This window comes from Cydia amplana, chromosome 2 (assembly GCF_948474715.1).
Source record: "Cydia amplana chromosome 2, ilCydAmpl1.1, whole genome shotgun sequence".
Lineage (NCBI taxonomy): Eukaryota > Metazoa > Arthropoda > Insecta > Lepidoptera > Tortricidae > Cydia > Cydia amplana.
The window spans coordinates 6,687,629-6,712,739 of NC_086070.1; the positions used below are offsets into that span (position 1 = coordinate 6,687,629).

Genomic DNA, 25,111 nt, shown 5'->3' on the forward strand with positions numbered 1-25,111 from the left:
TATCAACTAAGTACAGTCACCATCAATAGTAGCGGATGTTCATCTACAAAATAACTTTTATTTTATTTGCTGAAATCTAATTGTTCTACATGTCTCTTTATGTTAAGCTATCAGAGAATGGTAATATTTATTTTTGATCCGGAGTCTGATACGTTACTTTTAATGCTAACTGTGCAAACGGACAGCTACTTTCTCCTAATAAGAGACAATTCATATTTGTAATTAGTCATTGCGCTATATACTTTTCAGGATTTTATAATTTAATGCCTACTGTACGTTGCATAATACTTGTTGTTATGGATTTGTACTTTGAATTGGTATTATAATTATTTTAAATTTATGATGCACATATATACTCTGTGTAATATGTACACTGTTGATACCATTACTTTGAGTGATATTATATAACTATGGTTGCTACTCTCATACTTTCATATCGACTACGTACTTATCAAAACGCGCTCATCATGTCCGTTGTCACTTTTGTCTGTGTAAATAAAAACAAAACATATTAACTATTATTGACTCTGTTTTCTTATGTTTCCCACGCCAGATAACTCAAATACGCTTCGCGTGTAACTCACCCGACGTACTAAAACTTCAGACAGCTCAGCACATCTCGAAAACGCTCGAGCATAATATGTACATTTTTCACGCAAATAAATAAGGTCGAAAATAGCTAAGCGGGGAATCGAACCCCACATCCCGTGGCCTCGCATGCAAACTTCCTGTTTGGCACGACAGCGAGGCTACTCTTGACAATACCGACTGAGTTGGTACCTAACTTGCTTTACAGTTACTTTGAGAAAACAGCGTATTTCACTGCATCGAACTCTGCGAAAGGTGGTTTATATTCTGCTCTCGGTGTTAAAGTTTATAATTTGAAGATTTTGGTCTGACAGTGTAACTTCTATAAGGCTTGCGAAGTGCCTACTTTTTAAATAAATTTAGTGTGTACATGGTATTTGAAAAGAATTTGTAGGCACAAATTTTCTATTTAATTATATCCAAATAAGTAGTTACTTAGCACGAAATATATTTCGATAAGGTCAATACGGGTAAGTACGGAATACACGTAAGTGTGACTGGCCTTCACATTGGGGCTTGTTTAATCAATTTGATTAGAGTATATTGCGAGTTAATACATTTGACACTAAACAACTTAACAAGTATCAAATTCAGCCACTATTATCCCGCAGCCACATTACCCGTATATTTAGACTTTCCTATTCTAAAAGTTGTAGGCTAAACGATAATCCAGTTATTTAGGCAGAACTGATCCCTGTTATCAAGCCCCAAAGGCAAAAAGAGCATCCTGTTTCCTGTTCAAGGGTTGACCATAACATATGGCCATAGGTACACGTTTGAAAATCCAAATATTGTCCTATTCCACTGCCAAAAATGTGCAAAAATGTATACGACATGAAATGTGACCAAAAATGCGTTAACGATTCACCTAAGTGAGGCAAACGAAAGGCATCCTGTTTTTGTAACATAACTAAGTGAATGCACTGAATTCCACCACCATGTCCAGAAACGCAAATATAACGTCTTTTGTTGTATGTCATTAAATAACGTACTTATGTGTTTAAGTACAATCACGAGTACAAGGTAGTGTATTGATAAACACAAAGGGGTCGCCGGTTTTATAAATAATAGAAAATATTTACAGTAACAGAATTTTAATGCAGATCCATCTCGCACTATAGCCGATATTGTACAAAAATTATAATATCGCTTTTTGTTTATATACGTAAATAGGTAATATAATGATATTACACAACTTTTCACACAATTACAATCATGAAACACAAACATTTAAATTATTTTCTACACTATCCCCTCAAAGTTTAAGTATTTCTCTTCGTTTATAGCTAATTTTATAATTATTTAATTATATTACATTACAATAATGGGCCTACCTAGTTACGTATGACAAATGCTTTGTTAAGGACAAATTTACGTATAACATTCATGAGCACGTTTCAAATTAAATAAATGAAAGACAAGTCGTTGACAGACGAAATTTATACGACATACAATGAACAATGGGTTTCCAAATAATTAACACTTCCAGCGTGTTTAGGTTACAATCACAATCATAAACTACTCATGCTATAAAGTTACATTTGTGAATAATAAATATGCATTAAACAAAGCGATGTCTCTCAAAGCTAAAATATTTAAATTTCGAGTTTAAACCAAAGGGGTTGTTAATAGGTAATATACTTTTATAAATAATCAGTTTACAAATAGAAATATTTACAAGATGAACAATACAAGAAAACTTAGGAAAAGATTCTTTCATTGCTCGGCGATAAAAAAAAACATTTACACATGTCACGCTACTAATGCCTCATTCAAACTCATTAATTAACACAGTAAAGGAACTTATAGAGGTAAACAGATGAACAATGACAGCTATAAAATGAATTTGGCACTTTGAAGACACGTAAAATAACTGAAAGAACCTCAACCTAACTTTACTCGATAACTATATTAAAGAAGGTTTACGTATATGTTTATAGGAATCCAAAAATATTACAGCTAATGTATCTTACAATAAATTATATTATCTTATGTTAGTCGGCTATTCGTATACTGGGCACAACTAGACTTGATTGTTGTCATTTCTCTGACTATAGGTAAACTATTTCTCTAAGAATAAATTAAGCTATCGACTAATAAAATGGAATAAATTTTCATACTAAAGCTTTTGTAGTTACGTATATAGGAGTCTGGCGTGACGACGTTACAGCTTACACAACATCGATGCTATCGGTTACTGCTCCGGTATTTATTTCCAATGTCTATTAAATTTAACATAACAGCTGCATAAGGAGGAACGATACTATCAAATTTCAAATTAATGTTTAGAAAACGCTACTAGTTTTCTGTTTACAAGAAAGAACATTGTCACTAGATTCAAAACGAGATATCTTCACTACATTATCCTACTCGGTGTTTTAAGACATCAAAAGTAGAAATCTAAATGCTAAGAAATCTGATTTAAATTTAACATTTAAAATACGACGGATCAAGACGATCCCACACAATTTCGCTTCCTTCATCACTCCAGTATGTAATACTCATTATATTACACGGTTTACAAGCTGAAACATATCACTGTATGTCTTAAAGTGTAATATGAACGTATACAGACGTTGTACATCAGATTTAGCTTACGAATACCTACAAACAACTTGCACTAATATATACATTAGAATATAAAATTTGTATTTTGCCCCCACCTCGTTTCAATGACAAAGATTGATTTACCTAAGAAGAATTAAGATTTTACGTCATGGCAAGTACAAAGTTTGTGGATGTAATCACGAAAAATGAGTAACTCTACTAAATAGATATTCGTCAACGAGAGTTCTTATTGTAACATACATGAGAATAGTAACTATAAAGAGCAGTTGTAGCCGATACGACTTGAAGTTTTGGCAGATAAAGTGCGATCCCGGTGAGCGATAGGGGGGCGATTCGCATGATAAATAAAAACACAATTCCATTTGAAGCTGGAAGGTGCGGCGCGGCGGCCGCGTCCGTGTACCTCAGCAGGCGTTCGAGATTTATATACGGAGATGCGGAACAATATATCACGGAATGGAACACGCGGGTACCGACCTAATCCTAGCATGGAACAGCCACCGAGCGATGCCACGCGATAGCAGATCACGGCCCGATACCGGCCCGCTCTCACGTCTTCACCCCGCACTCCCAACCCAGATGACCGCCCGATTTACCATTACAGCTCTGAGACTCGGACTGCTTACGCAACGTAAAAACTTAATTAAATATTAATAGATGCCACTATTTAAATCGTCGCCGGATTAACATAAATTCATACATTAGCCGAGCTAAGCGATAAATAAGCGGACACCAAACCGCGTATTTTTCATCCGAGCTTCATATAATTTATAGTCGACGATCATATCGCGACTGGTTCTTTTATTTGTGAAATAGTGATACGCGGAGTGTGCTCGGTAAGCGTTACTAACGGGAAATTTTGACTATAAATCTTCGGTAGTCGATTGCCTAAGCGTTCGTGTGGGTTGGCACAAAAATTTATTCGACAGTCAAGTTTGATATCTTGATCGCGCGACGTCAATGTGCTTGGGAGTGCCGAGTGAAAGAAGCGCATGATTTAGACTCATCTACTTCTGGCATTCCTACAAGCAAACTGAAGTAAGCTAGACCTCTTAGGTATCCTAACACCTACCAAGCCACTGAAAACGCTCTACGCGACGACCACCTGAAACAAAAGGAAAAGCGAAATTAATAAAATGCCAATTATGCAAAACTAAAGTGCAATAAATAATTTTCACGCTGCAAATAATACGGGCGTCGAAGCGACAGGCGTGCGTTTGAGATAAAAATTGGTCGCTAGCATACATCATTCAGTTATCACGCAATTATGCATATAACAAATTGCATAAAGCAAGTAAATGCAAAGGTCGTTTATCAATGAGAGTGTATGGCTTATCTCGTGGGCGACGCAAAGCGACAAGGCACGAAAACGTGCTCGCCGATTGTTTGAAGGATTGATGTTGATGTACGATCGCGGACCTCGGCAATCACGCCCTTTTATCATACTTGGGACAAATTCAATTTGTGTTAATAATATGAAAAAGCCCTTAAATATAAAAGAACATCGCTTTATTTTTGTATTTCCACGCCTTGAAATGTAACCTTACTTAAAAGCCAAAGTGCAAAAGAAATGAAATTACTTTACAAGTAGGTAGTTCCTTAAAATCAGAATGTCAGTCCCGGTTACATTAGCCTGCTACACGACTTAATAAATAGCATCGACAAAACCTTTATAACTGAATCACAATAAACGCAATAAACCTCCATAAAGAAAGGGCAAACTTAAAATGCAAATAATTTCGCGCGAGCCCCATGGGCATGTTAAAACAGACCCCGGTTCTAACAGCTTTTCATTATTTATCGCTTCAGCTCACGGAGGCTTTTTTTAGTTAAAGTTAATTCCTAGCGTAATGCGTATTTGATAAAACGTATCTCTGGAAGGCAGGCTCCGCGCCGGCGCTGAAATTAAGATGTAACATGATGCGAGAACGAGCAAGAGCAAGAGATTTATTGCTATACCACTTTGCATATGCTGATTTACAAATACGGGGCATTCTGTATAGAGAGGTCGCGGGTGCGATCGCGCGTTTTTGGTGTGATAATAAATGTTGTTAAATTTCGTTTTTTCTTTGTTTCAGATTTGAACTTAAAGCAAGTTTAAAGCAGTTTTTGGGCGCACACAACACCACAGAAGTTATTTAAATAATATACAAAAATATTTGCAAATATTTTATTCTGAAACGTACAGAAAAAAGCTATCACACCATTTAGTAATTGCAACTTCACTTGGATTCAACTGGATTGGAAGTGGACAATGCTAATAGCTAGTAAGTAATTCAAATGATTGAATGTAAAGATAATTATACTAAAGTTTATAAAACACAAAATAAAACTGTTTTATTGGACATTTATTGTTCAACATGTCATTCTATCTTATGCATATTGTGACTGGCTTTTTGCTACGACCACTATGTTTTGTGGCTACGACTCTTCAAAAAATGCACATATTGGAGAACCTTCACTCAAGAATAAAAAAACAGGTATGCATTCGTTCTCAATTAGTCACGTCAGTAGGTCAAAGTAAATGTAAGTAATTACCAAATTATCTATGATTTATCTTCTATATAGAAATCAGTCGATATTGTTTTTGCCAAGCAATCAAATAATCCTCAAATAGACATTGTATTAAATGAAATCGCACCAACAGCTCTATAAAGATATGCATTTGCTGATGCGGTCCGTTCTCTGCGACTGTCTGGCGATACGAAGTCAGCAGAAAGAAACATATACCAGCCAACCTAAGCTGTTTTCATACAGAAATTGTTTGCAATACTCAGATGTATGGAAGTTAATAGGAAAGTTTCCTGTTTCCAACACTCAGTTAAATTGGTAAGTATGCCAATTTACTTAGTTAGAACAGTGTTTTTAGAGGACTTAATTTTTGGTACTTATTTTATAGTTACCTCCAAACCACACTTGGATTGTCGTGGGGAGTATATAGGTAGCTTAAACCTTTCTAAGAGGGACCCTGCATCCAGCAATGGGACATATAAGATATACGATGATGAAGATTATTGAATACCTCAACCACGTTGGACGTTTTAAAGTCACCAGCCGAGACTTGTGGGTACCTAATACTTGTCTAATACTTACAACAACTGTGATCATAACTTCAATACAAAGCAATAATGTAGGTATGCAAAAATATTTCTCATTTATCTCAGCATGGAATCAACACTACGTAACTTCATTTATAAGAACGACCAGCGGTCAAGAGTCGTAGACCCGACCTTCCTTCCACCATCTGTCTCAGCTAGACAAAGGAAGATCTAAGGCTTTTAGAAAAAGTCAGAGCGGTACAAAGAGCCTTCGCAAGGAAAGTAATAAAGAAGAGAGACGCCGACCGAATAATTGATACGATTATGTGTTACCACTAGAGACCGTGCACGTAGTGGGGAGGTGCGCATAGGAGGTGTGCTAGATGTGTCGCGGTAGGAGTGTTCGAGATACAGCAGTATTAGATTTTTCTGAAATATCGAAGTTGGAACTTTGAAGTTGGAAAACAGAATTAAGTTATAGTAGCATGATGTAGCTCAGAAAGCGAAAATGATGTATAATCTTTTGAAAACCGTAATGTACACTGTCTTTGAGATTGTACTTATTGTAAAACAAAAGTATACTTAAGTCTTTATAAAATTTTACAGGCCTGGTTCTCTTACTAACTAGTTTTTCAAGTGCCAGATGTGCGATCAATGACCCGACGATCATACGTAGCTGCGAAACTCTGTATAGTCAAAACAAAACGGGACTTATTTGTAAAAAAAAAACGTAACATCACAATTGTTTTGTCAATAAAACTTAGGGTCGATACAAGTGTACCACTATCAGCCAGAGGTACTGTATTGTACGGTAAAGTTGTGTCAATCAATACCAATAACAATAACTTTTGTATACTATACACTCACCGTATAGTATACAAAAGTTATTGTTTTTCGGTTTTCTTGTTATTTTTGAAATACGTACAGTTACAAAAACGTTTATATTTCTGTTCTACAGTAGTTTATCAAATATGAGTGAAAAAGCAAATGTAAGACGTGGTATCAAGAACAATGGTCCTCCCTTCGCAGCGCTCCGTCAAGTGCGAGCGGCCATAAATCGCGCAGGACGCGCAATTTGTTGAATTACAGCATGCGCCAGCCACCGGCCCGGCGCGAAATTAGCCCCACCGAGATAAATTGACGGCGGGCTGCTAAATAAATTATTTGGGAAAACCGAGAAAAAACGGCGTCTTCCCTTGATAAGGGTTGCGAGAAATAATGAATATCGACCTTTGCTTGCTGCTCTCATTGTTCAAGTACTTATGTGACTTAACTTAGCTTGAGTCACATAAGTGAAGACGATATGGTGTCTAAGTTACTTTATTAAGGTTCAAAATGGAGTGTTGCTCGGCAAAATAGCGTTTTTGCTGGCTATTTTTATTATTATTGAAGTTGTTTGTGAAAACCGAGAAATAACTTCGTCTTCTCTTGATAAGGGTTGCGAGAAATAATGAATATCGACCTTTGCTTGCTGCTCTCATTGTTCAAGTACTTATGTGACTTAACTTAGCTTGAGTCACATAAGTGAAGACGATATGGTGTCTAGGTTACTTTATTAGGGTTCAGAATGGTGTGTTGGACATTGTTGCTCGGCAAAATAGCGTTTTTGCTGGCTATTTTTATTATTATTGAAGTTTTTTGTGAAAACCGACTTAGCTTCATCTTCCCTTGATATAGGTTGAAATAGAATATCGACCTTTGATTACTGCTCTCATTGTTCAAGTACATACTTATGTGACTTAGTTTTGGAGTATTCTAGGTTGAGTCATATAAGTGAAGAAGACATGGTATCTAGGTTTCTTTATTAGGGTTCAAAATGAAGTGGACATTTTCATTATAATAATAATCATAATCATAATCTTTATTGTTTGTGAGAAATGGGTTACATTGCCGGTAATTACTATTGTAACAATATTTCATGGACTCACCAAGACTCTACCTTTACAGGTGTACAAACAAATATTTCCTATGTTATCTTAAAGTCGAAGTCATACATAGTCAAATCCCATTAAATCATTATTTAAAAATTCATTAACACTATAAAAACATTATCATCGATATAGAGCCTACTTTTATGAATAACTAGGAAAACTTAATGTTTTGCGCTTAATTTGTCGGCAAATAAACCTGGAAGGAGAAAAGACTAAGACTCATAACATTAACCTATATAAATTAATGGTTGAGTATAATATACCTAATGTTAAAAAGCAGTAGCTTGTTTAAAACACACTTTTCTTAAGGTCGCACGTTAAGAATTCACTATAAGCAGTACCCGCTCGTAAGGCTAGTTCTAAGCACAAGTACCTAGTCAAGCTCAGAATTTTAAAATATTATTTTACACACGCATAAACTTCTTTTTCTTAAAATTCTAAACACTTGTAAACTAAACTAACATGATTTACGAGTATACTAACTTAACCTCAGCTTTACTGCACTTAAACCAAGCGGTACTTACTTCAAAAGCTACCGTTTTTATCGCCACTTAGATCACAGATAGCGTTTCGGCGCTGACCTAGTCGACGAATTCCGTAATTAACCGTACGATTATCACCTTTTTACATTTTCACGCTATTTTCTCACGGTTATGAAAGAAGTAAGTAATTAGTATATTTGGCAACACGTGGTTGACATTAACACGAATGTTCGGCCACTTTCTTAACCTTTTAATGAGAACAGAACTGACCACATAAATACCTACTTAGAACGAATTTTGATTAATAAAATAAAGGAAGAGTAAGAATATTTGCACATCTTGATTGAAGTTGATTGTGACAAAATAAAAATATGGAAGGAAGTGTTTAGCCTGAAATGATAATTAATTACAGAAAGTGTTAAAATTACTTACCTATCCAGATTTCACAAAGTTTTACAAAAACAGCTTTTTAATAAATAAGTTGGTTAAACAGAGATACCTACCAATTAAAAACATATGATGGTAAGTTTAAAAAACGATTATGTAAAGGCAGACAAATAAATATTATCCTTTTGTGACTTTACAACAGAAATATAAGTACAGCACATGGAAAATAACGCGCTCAGCGGATTTTAATTTCCTAAAAATAAACCAACATTTCCACGGGACATTATTCGTCCCGCTCTCAACTCAAAAGGGTTGTAACACCCTTTTCTTTCAGCAGGATTAATCTTATTTGTATGTATATTCGAGATTTAGTCGGCAATAAGAAAGACGCATAGGTGGGCTTACAAGGATACATTGTGACTCCGTCACCGTAAAAAGGCCCAAGTAACGGGGAGAACTAAACTCCATATGATCTTTTTGAATTATTCAGACAAGGGGTCCGGACTGTCTCAGCCTCCCCTACAAGCAAGATTTTATTACATTCGTTAACGCATATTAGATTAATGCTTTAATATTTTATTTGTCTATGCTAATGAACACTATGAAGACCACATAGGATGTTAATTTTTAAACTATAAAACGTAAATTGAGCCGTCGCGGTTAACGAGCGATGAACACATAATATTTGGACGTTTATGGTACGGAATGAAATTTTATTGCTTTAAGATGATATGTACATAAACAAAAAGGATGATTATCAAATCGTTAAACCATTAATGAACGACATAAAATGCGCACTAAATGTCATAGGTATTGTCAGTCATTAAAACAATGTCATCATTAAACATTGTTTAAGTTGAAACGCACATGATAATATTGTAACCACTATTTGTGTGTGAGAATACTCAATCGGAAAAAGATTTTGATAGCTTTGTACACGTCGTTTGATAATAATTCTTATATTGCCATCTATGCATCTGCATCATGGCCGCTTTGTGGGGAAGTCGAATCAAAAGAAAATATTCCGATACGGGATTCCATCTTTGAACCGTGTGGGGTTGGTTCCACCCCGCTACCTGCGCGCCCTGCCGTCCACATCCCCTCCGCGACGCACATATCAACGTTACAATGGACACTGACAGTTTTTTTATAAGATTTAACCTGTATCGATCACAGTTATTCTTAAATTATGCTTATTTGGAACTTAATGCTTGCCTGCTTGCTTGCTTATATAAAAATGTTCGCTCGCAAAACGAACTTGTTTTTGTCACAAACAGATGCAGGATATGTATGGAAAACACACTAAGAAAATTCGAAAAACTGATTTTGCGTTCTAATACAATTTGCTTAGTAGATGTGTAAGTATAATAAAGGGTATAAAGGAGGTTTTTTCCGACCCAATCCGCCCCCCGGCCGGGTAATATATCAGGATTTTGCGACGGGCGAAGCTAAAATTTTGGACGCTTTAAGCTGGACGTAAATTTCGCAAAACATGACACGGCCGAAAAAAACGTACCAAAAAGTTACTTCAAACATTTGCTTGTGTAACCTAAGTAGGACGAATAAACGAATTGAACAAACGGAAATTCGGTATTCAAATAAATGGAAATGTGTGAAAATTTAATTCTGATGCTATTTCGTCCTTTTAATCCGTTTTTGCTGTGCGCGGTTCGTCTGTACCTAGGTTTTTATTACATGCAAAACATCGTTTGATAGTGACTACCGTAAGCTGTTTAATAAAAGTTTCCAACAGCTAGACTAGATAGCTCGTCTGCCTATACCCATTCATTCTTCTTCTTTTAAAATAATTAATGGATTATTTAATAAATTAGTTACTTTTAGTAGTTATATGGATATTACAAATAGCCACGAATGCCAGGTGTTGAAAAAAGAATTAAATGGTTAAACGCGTTTCAAGAAGTTCTAAGATATCAAATTACACTTAACATTAATGGGCAATTAACAAAACATTATTTTGGACACGACTTCGCCGTTTTGAAATTCAACTGATATTCCATTGCTTATCCCTCACTTGTTTTAAGTTAACATACATCAACTACGCCCAATTTGTATTGACCCAACACTTGGCTCCACATTGTTTCAGGATAAAGTGAGCAAGTGCGAATGCACTTCTTGCAAAGTCTTGTTAGGGCGTTAAGTGCACCCGAAATAGCCTGCCTAATGGTTGTGCATAGCTAGGTGCGTTGACAATGCACCCCGCTTCGTGCGAGAATCTCACGAGTATTTCAGTATAGAACCGTAGATGTTTACGAGAATTCTGGTTGAGTAGTAGGTATGTACTTCTTCGTTTCTTAACCTTACTTAGGCTGGGTTTACTTATGTTTCCCAAAAATATGATTAATTTGAATATAAGTTTTACAGATCACTTGGACCGTGGTGAGTTCGGTTAGGTGAGTTATCATAAATATTCATAATACAAGAATAACGGCATCGCAGCTGCAAAGCAATCCATAAAAAAAAGATATTCGTAAACACTAGTTCTATAAACTGGCAGTTAATTAGCAAAAAGTTTCTGTTATTCTTTGATTTTGATCCTACTTGGGGATCGTACGCTGTGTAACCATACCAGCAAAGGTATAAATAGCTCAAAAAAGAAAGCATGGTCGCACGTCGCTAACATTAAGGCCGAAAATAAAATTAATCTATTCGAAGTGAGAGTTCAGCGAATGGTTTAAAAAGTTCCGCGCCCGTCGACAGCTATGTGGCGAGTTATAGTTGGGATAATTGGGCCGTTGATATAAATATTCGTTGGTCACATCGGTTTTCGGGAGTCTCCTTTATGGGAGTTTTATTTACGTGCGCACGATTGCGTTATTGCGTTCTTTGTAAAGAGTGATGGATCGGTGGAAATTTATTGAAAATTGGATGAGATTGAACACAGTTTGTGGTTTTACATCGCATTTACTACTAGACTTTCTGGCTATTGATTAAAAGTGGTTTGTAATTAATATTGATTAGATCTATATGTATTCTACGTTACCTTTCGTATTTCTGATATTTCATATTGAAACACTTACCTACACGGCCAATTTGTATAAAACAAAATCTGGTTGGTAAGTACGCTTTTTGTTAGACTCAGATTGAATACAACGGCGGCGGCGGAATTACACAAACAGGTTACCTTAATACCGGTGGCGATCACCAACGTTCGCACGGGCAGACTGACGCAGCAAGATGCGGCAGAGGTGGAGAAGAAGATCGGGGATGCCATCTTCCAGGCAGCCATAGAAACCGGTCTGGACACCGTAGCGGAGGCCCCAGCGTTCTCAGGCAGACCAAGTTTGGTAGACGGGTACCTGAAGTTGTGGTGCCAGGACGCGAACACCAAGGCGTGGCTGACGAAGTGGTTGGAGTCGGCCACTCTCCAGAACGGAGACCATCTCGTTGGAAAGAGGGAGGACGAGATGGTCCGGAACACAAGGTGCGGCATACTCATTCCGTCCCTGGAAGACAACCTCACCAAGATAGGAAGGGTCCTCAATTTCCAGAACCCGTGGGCCATGGTGAGGATGTGGACGCTGTTCCAGGCAATCCCCCTAAAGAAAAGGGCCTGTACCCTACTCCTGGTGGGAATACCTGAAGACGTTGTTCCTACTGTGATGGAAAAGGGAAGGAGACTGAACTACTTGTGTGGGACAGTCTACATCCGTTTCCAGCACAGCGGAGGACGCTTCAGAGATTCTCCACCGGAGAAGAACGCAACAGAGGCGAACACAGACGGAGGGGAGGACAAATCCGCAGAGAACGCACAAACGGCAGAGAATACCCCCTCTGCTATGGACACCGACTGTGCAGAACAGGAAACCCTGGACGTCGAGGAAGGCATCCTGCTGGACTCGGAAGACGAGGATGGGCTACCAAAGGGGATCAGTCTCCTGGACCTAAAGGGAAGGACGGCGGAGGGGATAACTCCCGATGGCGCCTTCCCACTGTAAGGTCCTCCAGGTTAACCTCCAGCACAGCGAATCTGCAACGGCTCAACTTCGGAAATGGCTGGAGGTTAACCCAACATCCATAGCCCTGATTCAAGAGCCGTGGATCAGGAACACACGTATAAACGGCCTTTGTAACACCGGAGGTAACTTATTCTATAATACACATTACAAACCAAGATCTTGTATATACATATCTCGTAACATAATGGCACAACCACTAACTCAATTCTGTTCCAGAGACGTGTGTGCCATAAAACTCCTCAGAACACAAAACTCAAGTCTACCGGAGATAGTCCTGGCGTCCACCTACATGGCGGCGGAGGACGAACCACCTCCAGTGGAGATGAACAACCTCATACGCTACTGCGAACATGAAAGGCTCGAGCTGGTCATATCCGCAGACTGCAACGGCCATCACAACCTATGGGGAATGGAAACCAACAACAAAAGAGGTAACGATATTGTTGAATACCTTATGTCAACTAACCTAGATATATTGAACACAGGATCCAAACCAACTTTTGTCACACGTAGATGTAATACTATAATTGATATCACTCTAAGCACAGGACTGGCAGCTCAACACATATCCAACTGGCACGTGTCGGACGAGCTATCCTGCTCCGACCACAGATGGATACGGTATGACCTGACAGCCGACATCCACACACCCACACCTAGAAGAAACCCGAGACGCACGGACATAGCGGCGTACAAGGAACTTCTGGTAGGTAAACTAGACAATAACACACATACAGCCAGGCCTAGAAATATAAAGGAACTGGAAGAGCAGGTAAACTTACTAATTAAAAACATAACTGATAGCTACGAAAACACATGTCCACTATCGACTCCATCTGCTAGAGGAAAAAACAGTAACAATAACAACAGCTGGTGGGGACCGGAGTTGGACCGATTGAGAACGAAAATGAGAAGGCTACTAAACAGAGCAATGAACACAAGAGCTGAAGAGGACTGGGACAAGTACAAAACAGCTAAAACAGACTATAAGAAAAGACTAAGGTACAGAAAGTCAGCCACATGGCGGAACTTCTGCGACAACATATCTACTGTAACACAGGCAAACAGAACAAGGAAAATCCTTGCAGACCAACCAAGACAACTACTCGGCACCCTGAGGAGACAAGATAACAGTACCACCAGCAGCCCAGCTGAGACAGAAAGGCTACTGGTGGAAACCCACTTCCCAGGATGCAAGGTAGTAAATGAACAAGATCCAGAACAGCACACAATGAACTATAATCCAACTGAAAGCGAATGGAAAACAGCAGAAAGCATAACAAAGCAAAACAAAACGACCTGGGCGATAAATAGTTTTGAAAACTTTAAATCGCCGGGAACGGACGGAATCTACCCAGCCCTACTAAAGTGGGGAGGACATACACTAATGAAACATCTATCCAATCTACTGTGCAGCTGTATAGCCTTTAGATACATACCACAGAAATGGAGGGAAGTTAAAGTGATTTTCCTACCAAAACCAGGCAAAACCGACTACTCGGATCCGAAATCTTTCAGACCAATCAGCCTTACATCCTTCATGCTTAAAACACTAGAGAGATTATGTGACAGAGAACTGAAGGACACGGCTCTAAAAAACATAGAAATCCATCCAAACCAACATGCCTACAGTCAAGGTAAATCAACTGACTCAGCTCTCCATGCTGTAGTAAGTAACATAGAGAATGCGCTAGCGAAGAAAAACTCCTGCTTAGGCACCTTCATCGACATAGAGGGAGCTTTTGACAAGACCAATTTTAGCAGCATTCAACAAGCACTACACAGACACGGAACAAATCCGCTCATAACCGAATGGATAATGAATATGTTAAGACAAAGAATAATAAAACTATCTGAAAATCAAAATCACCAGGCACTAGTAATGAGAGGATGCCCCCAGGGAGGAGTACTCTCACCACTGCTGTGGAACCTGGTTGTAAACGATTTGATAACAAAACTAAACAAAAAACAATTCATAACAATAGGTTACGCGGACGACTTAGTAATACTAATCAGCGGCCTAGTAATAAGCACACTGTGCGATCTCACACAGTCAGCACTGAAAATAGTAGAGAAATGGTGCAAGGAGAATGACCTATCGGTAAACCCAAAAAAGACCGACACAATTCTCTTCACACACAAACGAAAACTGGGCACATACCAAATGCCAACCCTGTTTGGCACAAGACTGACACTTTCAAAGGATGTAAAATACCTAGGCATAATACTGGACGATAAACTGAACTGGAACAAACACCTAGAAAATAAACTGAACAAAGCAACAGTAGCCTTTTGGCAATGCCGGAGGATGGTGGGCAAGAGATGGGGACTTGCCCCTAACATTATACTGTGGCTGTACAAAATGGTAATAATGCCAATGATCAGCTACGGAGCGGTTGTATGGTGGCCCCGCACCCAGCTAACCACGGCAATAGATAAACTGCACAAAACACAAAGACTAGCATGTGTAGCTGCGACGAGCTGTATGAGAACTACTCCGACTGCGGCCCTAGAAACAATGCTAGGACTCCTGCCATTACACATATACATACAAAAAGAAGCGGCTGCCACAGCTCTTCGGTTGAAAAATCTAAACCTATGGACATCTTTCAGCTCACCGCACAAGAGGATCTATGACAATATGATCTCAAAACTGCCCATGCTGGAAGCGCCAATTGACCAAATACCAAAAACTATGATCTTCTGGAAAGACTACGCCATATCGTTAACAGAAGATCCTAAAGAAGGACTAGACCAAACAAAACTAAGAATATTCACAGATGGCTCAAAAACAAACACAGGAACAGGATGTGGTGTCTTCTCAGAGGACCTGAACATACACATCTCAAAACCCCTGGGCGAATACAACACAGTATTCCAAGCTGAATGCGTAGGTATAATAGAAGCTTGCAATGCTATAACAAGACGAAAAGTGAAACACGAGAATATACTAATACTGTCAGACAGTAAGTCAGTACTACAAGCGCTAGGCAGTGACAAACTAACTTCGGAACTTATACTGGAATGTCATCGAAGACTTACTGAGGTGAGCAAGGAAGGCAACAAAGTAACAATCCAATGGATAAAGGGGCATAGTGGATCAAGAGGAAACGATGCAGCGGATGAACTGGCCAGGAAAGGCTCAGAGACACCGGCATACGGACCCGAGCCCATTATACCCCTTCCAATATCCTACATACACAACCAACTAGACCTACATCACAGACAACTGCATAATAAGTACTGGAATGAAATGGACACATGCAGGCAGACTAAAGATATTTTACCGGAACTGAACTACAAGCTCACCAAAATACTACTGAAAACACCTAGGCAACAACTACGTAAAATAATAGGACTTATCACAGGACATAACACACTAAACAAACACCTACACAATATGGATAAAACGGACAGCCCCTTGTGCAGAGCATGCATGGAAGAAGAGGAAACAACAAAACACATACTCCTAGACTGTAAACAGGTAGAAACATACAGGAACAAATACCTAGGAACTCCGAGCACACTAAAAGAGGCAGTCAGCAACCTGAAAACACTGCTAGGTTTCATGGAGGAGCTGGGGTGGTTAGAGTAGCGCTACCTCGTTTCACGCAAAATAGGCACAATGGTTGTCGATTTGCGGAAAATGCCCAGAAACACTAACTAACTAACTAACTACCTTAATACCTGTCTGTCTATCTAAAGTCTGGTCTGGAGATGGGGTTTTCTAAATTTGAAATGACAATGTCATGTAGCTATAGTACCATAGTACCATGGAATACTTGTGTGCGTTTTCGCTGTCTAACTTGCTTGAACTAAGTGCGTCTTTTTCCCAGAAATCATTCCGTAAAGAAATATGTTTGATGGTGGCAGTTTGTATTCCAAGAGACGAATACCGAAATGTACTCGGACGAATTCAAGAGCAAAAGCTAGTAGATTTATTAAGTTAATTATTAGGCCATACACACTATAAACAAAACGTGCTCATAATTTTACAAATTACAATTTCAAGAGGCAGCTTATTAAGGAAATTTAATTAACTAAAGCAAGTAAACTGGGCAATAAATCCTAAATCCCTACTGGGAGACTTGGATAAGATCTTAGTCCTTCTAAAATGGAGTTAGGTTTACATAACTTAGGTAGTGACGCAGGCATGATGTAACTACGAGTATGTGGGCGTAGTTAATGGATAATTTCACAACTTTTAAAAATTTATTACTTTTAAGAGTTATTGCTAATGTAAAACTGTGTTCAGACTATGGAGAAAATGTTGAAAAAAAAATGTTTCATTCATCTTTTACAATGAAGTAATGTGGGATTGGGAATAAGCTACCAATTTCAGCGAAATTATAATGTTTGAAATCTGTTGTTATATAAGGTACAATTAAATAATGGTATTCCAAAAGTTGCATTTTGAAGAGGGAACCGAAGAACCCTGAATAATTTAAAGCATACATAACTTCGAGTGAATAATTAAGTTGCACAACATACAAAATAAACGACCCCGAAAAAATTGTTGCCAAATATTGGAACGAGAAAAACTATTTAATCCGAAAAGTTCAGTAGTTTGGTACAGAGTACGATAAATCAGGAACTCGCATGCCCCGATGCCAAGGAAATAAGATCGACTTGGCAACCACGGCACAGACGTGGCTGCGGATGCATAATCTGTCACTGTTTATTATCTGTGCTGCTTCCAGACTGAGTGTGTTACTTCTGTGAGTAGATATAGGTACCTATTCTACACTCAAGATCATTGCAAGTATCTTTAATTTGAATTTTTGTACAAAATGAGAGAAATATGCATAAAATAAGTTTTATGCACCTTAGGCCCACTTGCACCATCGAACTAACTCGGGATTATCCGGTTAAACCGTTAACCCAGTGTCAAATTGTACTGGTAACCATGGTAACTCCAGGTTTAATCGGTTAACCCCGGGTTAGTAGAATGGTGCAAGTGGGCATTATAGGCACATATGGCAGTTAATCGAACAGGATATTTTAAGTCCAATATGCGCTTTGCATTTGCACACAAGTACAGTCGACGTCAAAGATATTTTTTTCATTTTTCGCACCAAGGAGAAAGGTGCAAAAGTGTAAACATATCTTTGACGTCGACTGTATACAAACAATATACGCATTACGCAATATACTTTCAGCTCTTTCAAAATCGTGTAATATAAAGTGTGCTCTAAGGCAGTTAGTTATTTATGCTACATTTGCAGTTAATAATTGGACAAAATATGATACCTCTTTTAGGTATGATATACTCGTACATGTTACTTAATTAGCAGGTGTGTTTGAATTTTCTTAATTTCGGATAACAATTTTACCTACATATTTTTCACTACATACTAATCAATACTCACCTACTTCTTGGGTAATCCGGTTCTCAATAAGAATACTTCCATATAAACCATGTAAAAAAAGTTTACAAAATTATGACGCTATTGTGAACGATTTTTCCAGAGTTGCGTGTATAAGCCGCTCCCAGCGTCAACAATGTAGTGCTAAGTAGTCCTATAAACGCTAAAACGACGCTAGACGAATGATCTCGGTTGCGATTAACAACTTTTTGTGCCGTTAACAGTTAACATAATTATACGTTTACCTATCAGATTTGATTGAACAATAGACTGTGTTAACAACTAGGTACTTACTAAGAAATTATGACTCTCTTCCAGTCAATGATTATTCTCACATTTTATGACGACGGATGTTTTAGTTAAGCACAAAAACTGACATGACACATGATATATGGTTTAAATGAAAGTCCCTAACTATGAAGAACGACTACTTAGAGCGAGCAAAACTTTTAGGTAACAAGACACAAGTTTTCTCTGCGTACAGGCACTACATAAAGTATGACTTGCAATAAAATGTCGCTCGACTAACGCAAACAATAAAATTATTTATTTGAAGAAAATTCTAGCAGTAACAAGATTTCGGTAAAGCAATCCGAAGAAAATAATAACTGTTCGCTCGTAAAACACTCGCGGCTCTCGAATGCGATCTATCTCTTTCAAAAGTAAGAGAAAAATATGGTATAAGAAGGGGAGAAAGGCTGTCTCACGAAACTGCAGAAATAATTGCTCAAAAGGGGAGACAATATTTTCTCGAGTAGGGTTACCACTTATTTCGAGGTGCAGCTGAGACTTCAGGCATTTACAATTTCCCAAACATCTCGGAGTAATTTACAATCCTTCACTCCGAAGCACGTTAGGTTGTCCATCCAAAACTATTTCCCGGAAAGCTTCCTAATCCCGAGATGGCTCTTTATTACATCAAATCACGTGATCTTAACATAAACCATTTTTCATCGGAATTATTTATGGAGGACCCGTGTTCACACTTTTCCTTTTTTTCTCGTTCCTAAGAAAAATAACAATCATGACCATTGATCAACGTCAGCGGGGCTCGTTACCGAAATCACGTTTATCATAGATCACATTTGTCCAAGGCTTTAGGTATCACTCGGGTAGAGAACGGTGTAACTTCCGCGTTCAGATCGATGGAATTGCAACCCTTTTATTTTATGATGAAGGTAGGTATTTGAATAACGGCGGGGAAGTATTAAAGCGAAATTATAAGGAAGGTGGTATAGAGAAGAGTCGCGAGCCACACACGACGAATTACGAGCGAGGCCGGGACGCGGGTTGAGTTATGTGATCGCCATATATATTTTTTCCATAAAATATTTCGTGCACTACGCAAGAATATAATTTCAGCTTCATTTATATATAACTAAATAGGCCTTAGATAAATAATATTTTGGTATAAGTACGAATTAATGGAGATTTATTATAGAATATTAATACGAAATGTCAAACAAATTAAAATTTACCATCTAAAGTAACTATTATCTAGGAATATTCACATAAGATGGCGCCTGTGAGACGCAATTTGTCAAAAGCGTACAAACAGCACCGAAATAGTTCGGTTGACAAGTTTATGGCGAAGCTCCGCAGCTAAACGAATTGCTACTTTTATTCAAAATAAGCGAAATGTACGCGATACAAAAGCGAAGTTTTAAAACTTGTGTTTACTGAAATTATTCTACAGTACATACTTGGTAGAGAAACTGGGGGCCCTCAAATTTCAGCAGGCAGTAATCAAGTAACTGCGAAATTAAGTACTAGTAGATAATAATTACATTGGGTGATAATACGTTGGGTCCCACAAATTGTAAGGCGTCACGGTAGACCTCGTCGGAGATGGCGGGACGAGCTTGACTTCTTTGACGGAGATTGGTGGGAGACTTCCGAGGATAGGGATACGTGGAAGAATAAGAGTGAGGCCTTTGCCCAGCAGTGGGACAATATGGGCTCATAATAATAAAAAAAAAGATAGTAAATGAACTCCAAACTAACGACTGTAGGTAGTAAGTAAATTAAACTACATTACATATATATGTAATCCAAACGGTATCAAAAATTTAAGTTGCTTTGGAGCTTCCTAGAATATCCCTGACTCTTTAGCATCGTTGTTTGTACCTATAGCATATTTCGTTTAGGTAAACATTGCAATGAATTAGTTATTTTCACTGCACACTACAAAAACAATGCTAATAAATCCAGCCAGTCTAACTAAAAAACTCGCGATACACATCCAAAATACTAAAAGAGTACGGCGCAGCGCACTTACATCGGTCGTATCAAACAAAAGTTTGGTCACGCTTAATGCCTTTACGACTGCCGGGGGTGACATAAAGAAAATGAAAAACATTTTGTATTATTCTTGTTGCGCTCTTACCCGCGTAACTTCAGCGGCCCTGGTTAGCCTTGGCGAGGATTGGCGATTTAATACGATTTTTGTGCGATTTTTAGTCGCATGTGATAAGTTGGAGTAGGTACTAATATCTCAAGGATTAGAAATACTAATACAAGTAATTTACTGAGAAAAGTATAGTACAGTGGATGCTTCTAAAGACTAAGAATTTATAGAGACTTAGTGGTTTACAAATGCCTAAACTAAACTAAAAATTCCCTATGTTTCAGGCAGCGAAGGACAATAGTATAATTAATTTTTAAATAATTTAATTATTATAGACCTTAATTCTGGTTAGGTACAATTTCCTAGCTTAACGCTTTACGAGGGGCGTTCAAAATATTCTCGGTATTGATATCTTACGACCTCTTCTAAAATTTCTTTCGTTACTGGCCGCTAAGGTTTATTCATTGACATTAAAAAAAAGTATAATTCGAACCGAGATAGTCTTTTGTTTTTCTGCAATTGCTGAACAAACATGAACATCCTGTGCGAATTGACAATGTTAACTAAATTAGAACATCGATGCGTGATAAAATTCTTGACAAAACAGGGTAAAAATCAAAAAACCATAAAAGAGGAAATGGATTGTGTTTACCGTGAGTCTGCTCCTTCTTTATCTATCATTCAAAAGTGGTCAAGCGAGTTTAAACGCGGAAGGGAGAGTATTGAAGATGACCCTAGACCTGGCCGGCCTGTAGTAGCTACTTCACAAGAAAATATTGATAAAGTGGAAAAACTTATATTGGAAGATGGTCGAGTGAAGGTAAAATCTATAGCACAAGTAACCAATCTCTCTATTGGTACCGTACATGATATTATACATGACCATCTTAATATGTCAAAAGTAAGTGCAAGATGGGTTCCGCGAATGCTGACTCGGCTTCAAAAAGACATGCGTGTAGCTTGTTGTTCCGATTTTATTGACCTGTGCGGTGAAAATCCTGATGAGGTGCTGCAAAGAATAGTTACTGGAGATGAAACCTGGGTTCATGATTATGACCCAGAGAGTAAACAAGAGTCCATGCAGTGGCACATTAAGGGTTCAGCTCATCCCAAGAAGTTGAAGGTCATCCCTTCAGCTGGCAAGGTCATGGCCACGATATTTTGGGATTGTGAAGGAGTATTACTAATCGATTATAAAGAAAAAGGTGTAAATATCACAGGACAGTACTACGCTAACATTCTACGTCAATTAAAGGATGTAATTAAAGAAAAGAGGCGAGGAAAGTTAACCAAAGGTATTCTGCTTCTGCATGACAACGCCCCCGTCCATACTGCTCATATTGCCAAGGCAGCTATTGTTGAACGTGGGTTTAAAACTGTTACTCACCCACCGTATAGTCCGGACTTAGCCCCCAGCGACTTCTTTTTGCTCCCCAATCTTAAAAAGGATCTGCGTGGAAATAAATTTTCTGACGATGAAGCATTGAAGGCGGCAGTGGAGGAGCATTTTTACACGAAAGATAAAAAATATTTTTACGAGGGATTAAAAAAAATAATTGATCGATCTTTTAAGTGTATGAACATAGGGGGGGAGTATATTGAAAAATAAAAATATCAAACTTTTCGTACTTGTTTGTTTTCATTCTCATACCGAGAATATTTTGAATACCCCTCGTATTCTACTCCTATAGAGTCTGTTCGGAAAGAGAAGAGTCGTGGAATGTATTGGGCCCCATACATTCCACGACTCTTCTCTTTCCCAACAGGCTCTAAAAGTATACCAACCAACCAACCACACCACCACACCCACCACCACCAAACCATAAGTAACCATAGATAGGCTATACTCATACTTGAGGAGCACAAAAAATACTTCCATATTTATTTCTGTGCCTACGAAGAAATCTGTTATTTTTGATTAATTTTCTCATTCCATCCATCTTTGTCACACTCGTTGTTAGACATAAGGTCGTCTCTTTCTCTTTCGGTGTGCGGGAGCTCGTTAGCACGTGCACATTTCTCGCTTGTCCAGCCGCGTCTAAAGGCAACTTGCCCAATTTGTCACAAGGTTAAGCGCTTGAATTTTGGAACGCCTATACTCTATCTTATTGAGTCATTGCTAAAAGTCACAAAAGTCGATTGTGTGCGTCGGGCCTAAGCGCTCGCATCTCCCGCTGCCGTCTGCTTAGACAAATATCTACACAAACTAGTTACGTGTTCGGACTGGGCTACACTAGCGTTTAATATTTATCGCCGCGTCTGTGATCCGTCTTCGTTGATATATCGCCGTGGGCTTTGTCTGTTGCCCGTTACCTTACCTACTTTTAATATGTAATGTGACTAATGTGATATAAGGAGCGTTAGGTTAGGTTAGTGCTTTACCTTAAGTTATAATGGCATACTGGGGCGGAATGTAACACATATTTTTAATTTTATACTACATTGAAGTGGCAATTTAAACAAGCTGGCATACCTGAGTAGAAAACTTAAAAAGCGCCTTTCATCTATGTACATAGTTGTGTTACATAGAGGAATTATATTTATGGAATTAATGACAGATTAAATTATGAAACGTGAATTTGTGTTTATTATGTATTATTCTTTCTACATAGGTATAGAAATTAATTCTAAATAGGTAAATATATTTCATTCTGAGGGTTGTCAAAATATAGAATATTAAGAACTACTTATACCAACTACTTTAAGAGCTCTTAAATAAACGTAATAGGGCTTCAATACTATCATCAACTAAACAATGGTATTAGATACATTAGGTTTCACAAAATATTAACTTAAAAAAGTCAAAAGTCGATGCAGTCCCGAATCCTACAAATAAATTAATTTAATTAAAATAAAAAATCCAAGTTGCATTCCTTCATGCGTTGTTCTTACTAATTATTGTATTATTTACCCCACTAAGTCAACGACCTTTTCAAACAACTAACGAAGTGAACGCGGCACCTTACAATTTTTCAAGTTTTACCGAAACCCATAACGGCGTATATGCATTCGGGTTCCAAGACTTATTCGTCTTTCTTAACTTCGGGGGAGTAGTGGAATGATTTGAAAAATGTTAATGAATCAGGTAAATGTATAAGTTGCTGATAAGACTTACTCGTACGCACCTAATTAGTGTTGATTTGTTGAATGGTGGAGTTTTGAAAATATTTCCGACGGAAGTCTGGGATGCTATGATGGTATGGAAGTATGGTGGGTAAAAAATATTTACGGCATTATGTTTTAATAGTGATAATTACAATCGTAAAAAATCTCTACTTTTCAAACAGAGCACAAAATTAAATACAATAAACTATTTTAAACACCGATTTTGTTTAATTTTAAACTTCCACCTAAATTCATTAAAATACTTATTAGTTAAAGCTTATTAGTTAGTTAGTGTTAGATTTCAGATACTATGTAAGGATATTATACTTAAGTAAATGACATTATATAACTTGCCTTGCCTTGCTTTTTGCTTGTAAGCCTTGTTACTACTACTTAGGTATATATAATAATATATATCTACTTATAATTTTCATAGATATGAAACTGATTAAATATAATTAAAAGATGGGAACGTAACATAGAAATTGAGTCAACCCTACCGCCTTCCCTCGTGGAATATGGCGGCCTAAGTAATTACTTTATTACCGATGTCAACGGCTAAAATAGACAACTAGATATAGGTAAATCACCTACATATTGGGGATAATACTACATACTTCAAAACCAGGAGGCTTAGCCAAGATGACAAGTACATCGACAAATGCTAAAAGGCATGAATAAAATAAATCAGGGGGAAGAGGGGCATATCGTTAAGGTTCTAAAAAATGTATAATTCTAGAAAGAAAGTCTGAGAAATAAGAATGTCGTACTTACTTACAAGTTTTTTTTTTCACGACAACACTAACACTAAACTACACAAACTAAAACTAGTAAATTAAGCAGTGTAACAAGTACGTGATCGCACCAGCACTGAGCTAGCACCCTCTACCTGTAGCGCTCCCCGTAATAGCGTTTTACGACCATTACCTTTTTAAACACGGGTAACGCTTAAAAAAACAAAAAAAAACGACCAACAATTGCGTTAACGGTTTTAAAAAAGAACAATAGACCGTTTCCGAATTGTGCAATGCGTTTTTAGGGTTCCGTACCCAAAGGGTAAAAGCGGGACCCTATTACTAAGACTCCGCTGTCCGTCCGTCCGTCCGTCCGTCCGTCCGTCACCAGGCTGTATCTCACGAACCGTGATAGCTAGACAGTTGAAATATTCACAGATAATGTATTTCTGTTGCCGCTATAACAGCAAATACTAAAAACAGAATAAAATAAAGATTTAAGTGGGGCTCCCATACAATAAACGTGATTTTTGACCAAAGTTAAGCAACGTCGGGCGGGGTCAGTACTACGTTTTTTGCTTGTTTTGC

At 37.9% G+C, this 25,111-nt stretch overlaps 1 protein-coding gene across 1 annotated transcript in view; it reads right to left on the reverse strand.

Annotated features, from left to right (window-relative positions):
• Window positions 1-1,665: 1,665 nt before the first annotated feature.
• The window catches only part of LOC134662040 (homeotic protein ultrabithorax), a 176,718-nt gene continuing 153,272 nt past the window's right edge, over window positions 1,666-25,111 (reverse strand). The window contains exon 3 of the mRNA XM_063518306.1: window positions 1,666-4,261. The gene's annotated coding sequence lies outside the window, so the exon portion shown is untranslated. The remainder of the gene's footprint in view (window positions 4,262-25,111) is intronic.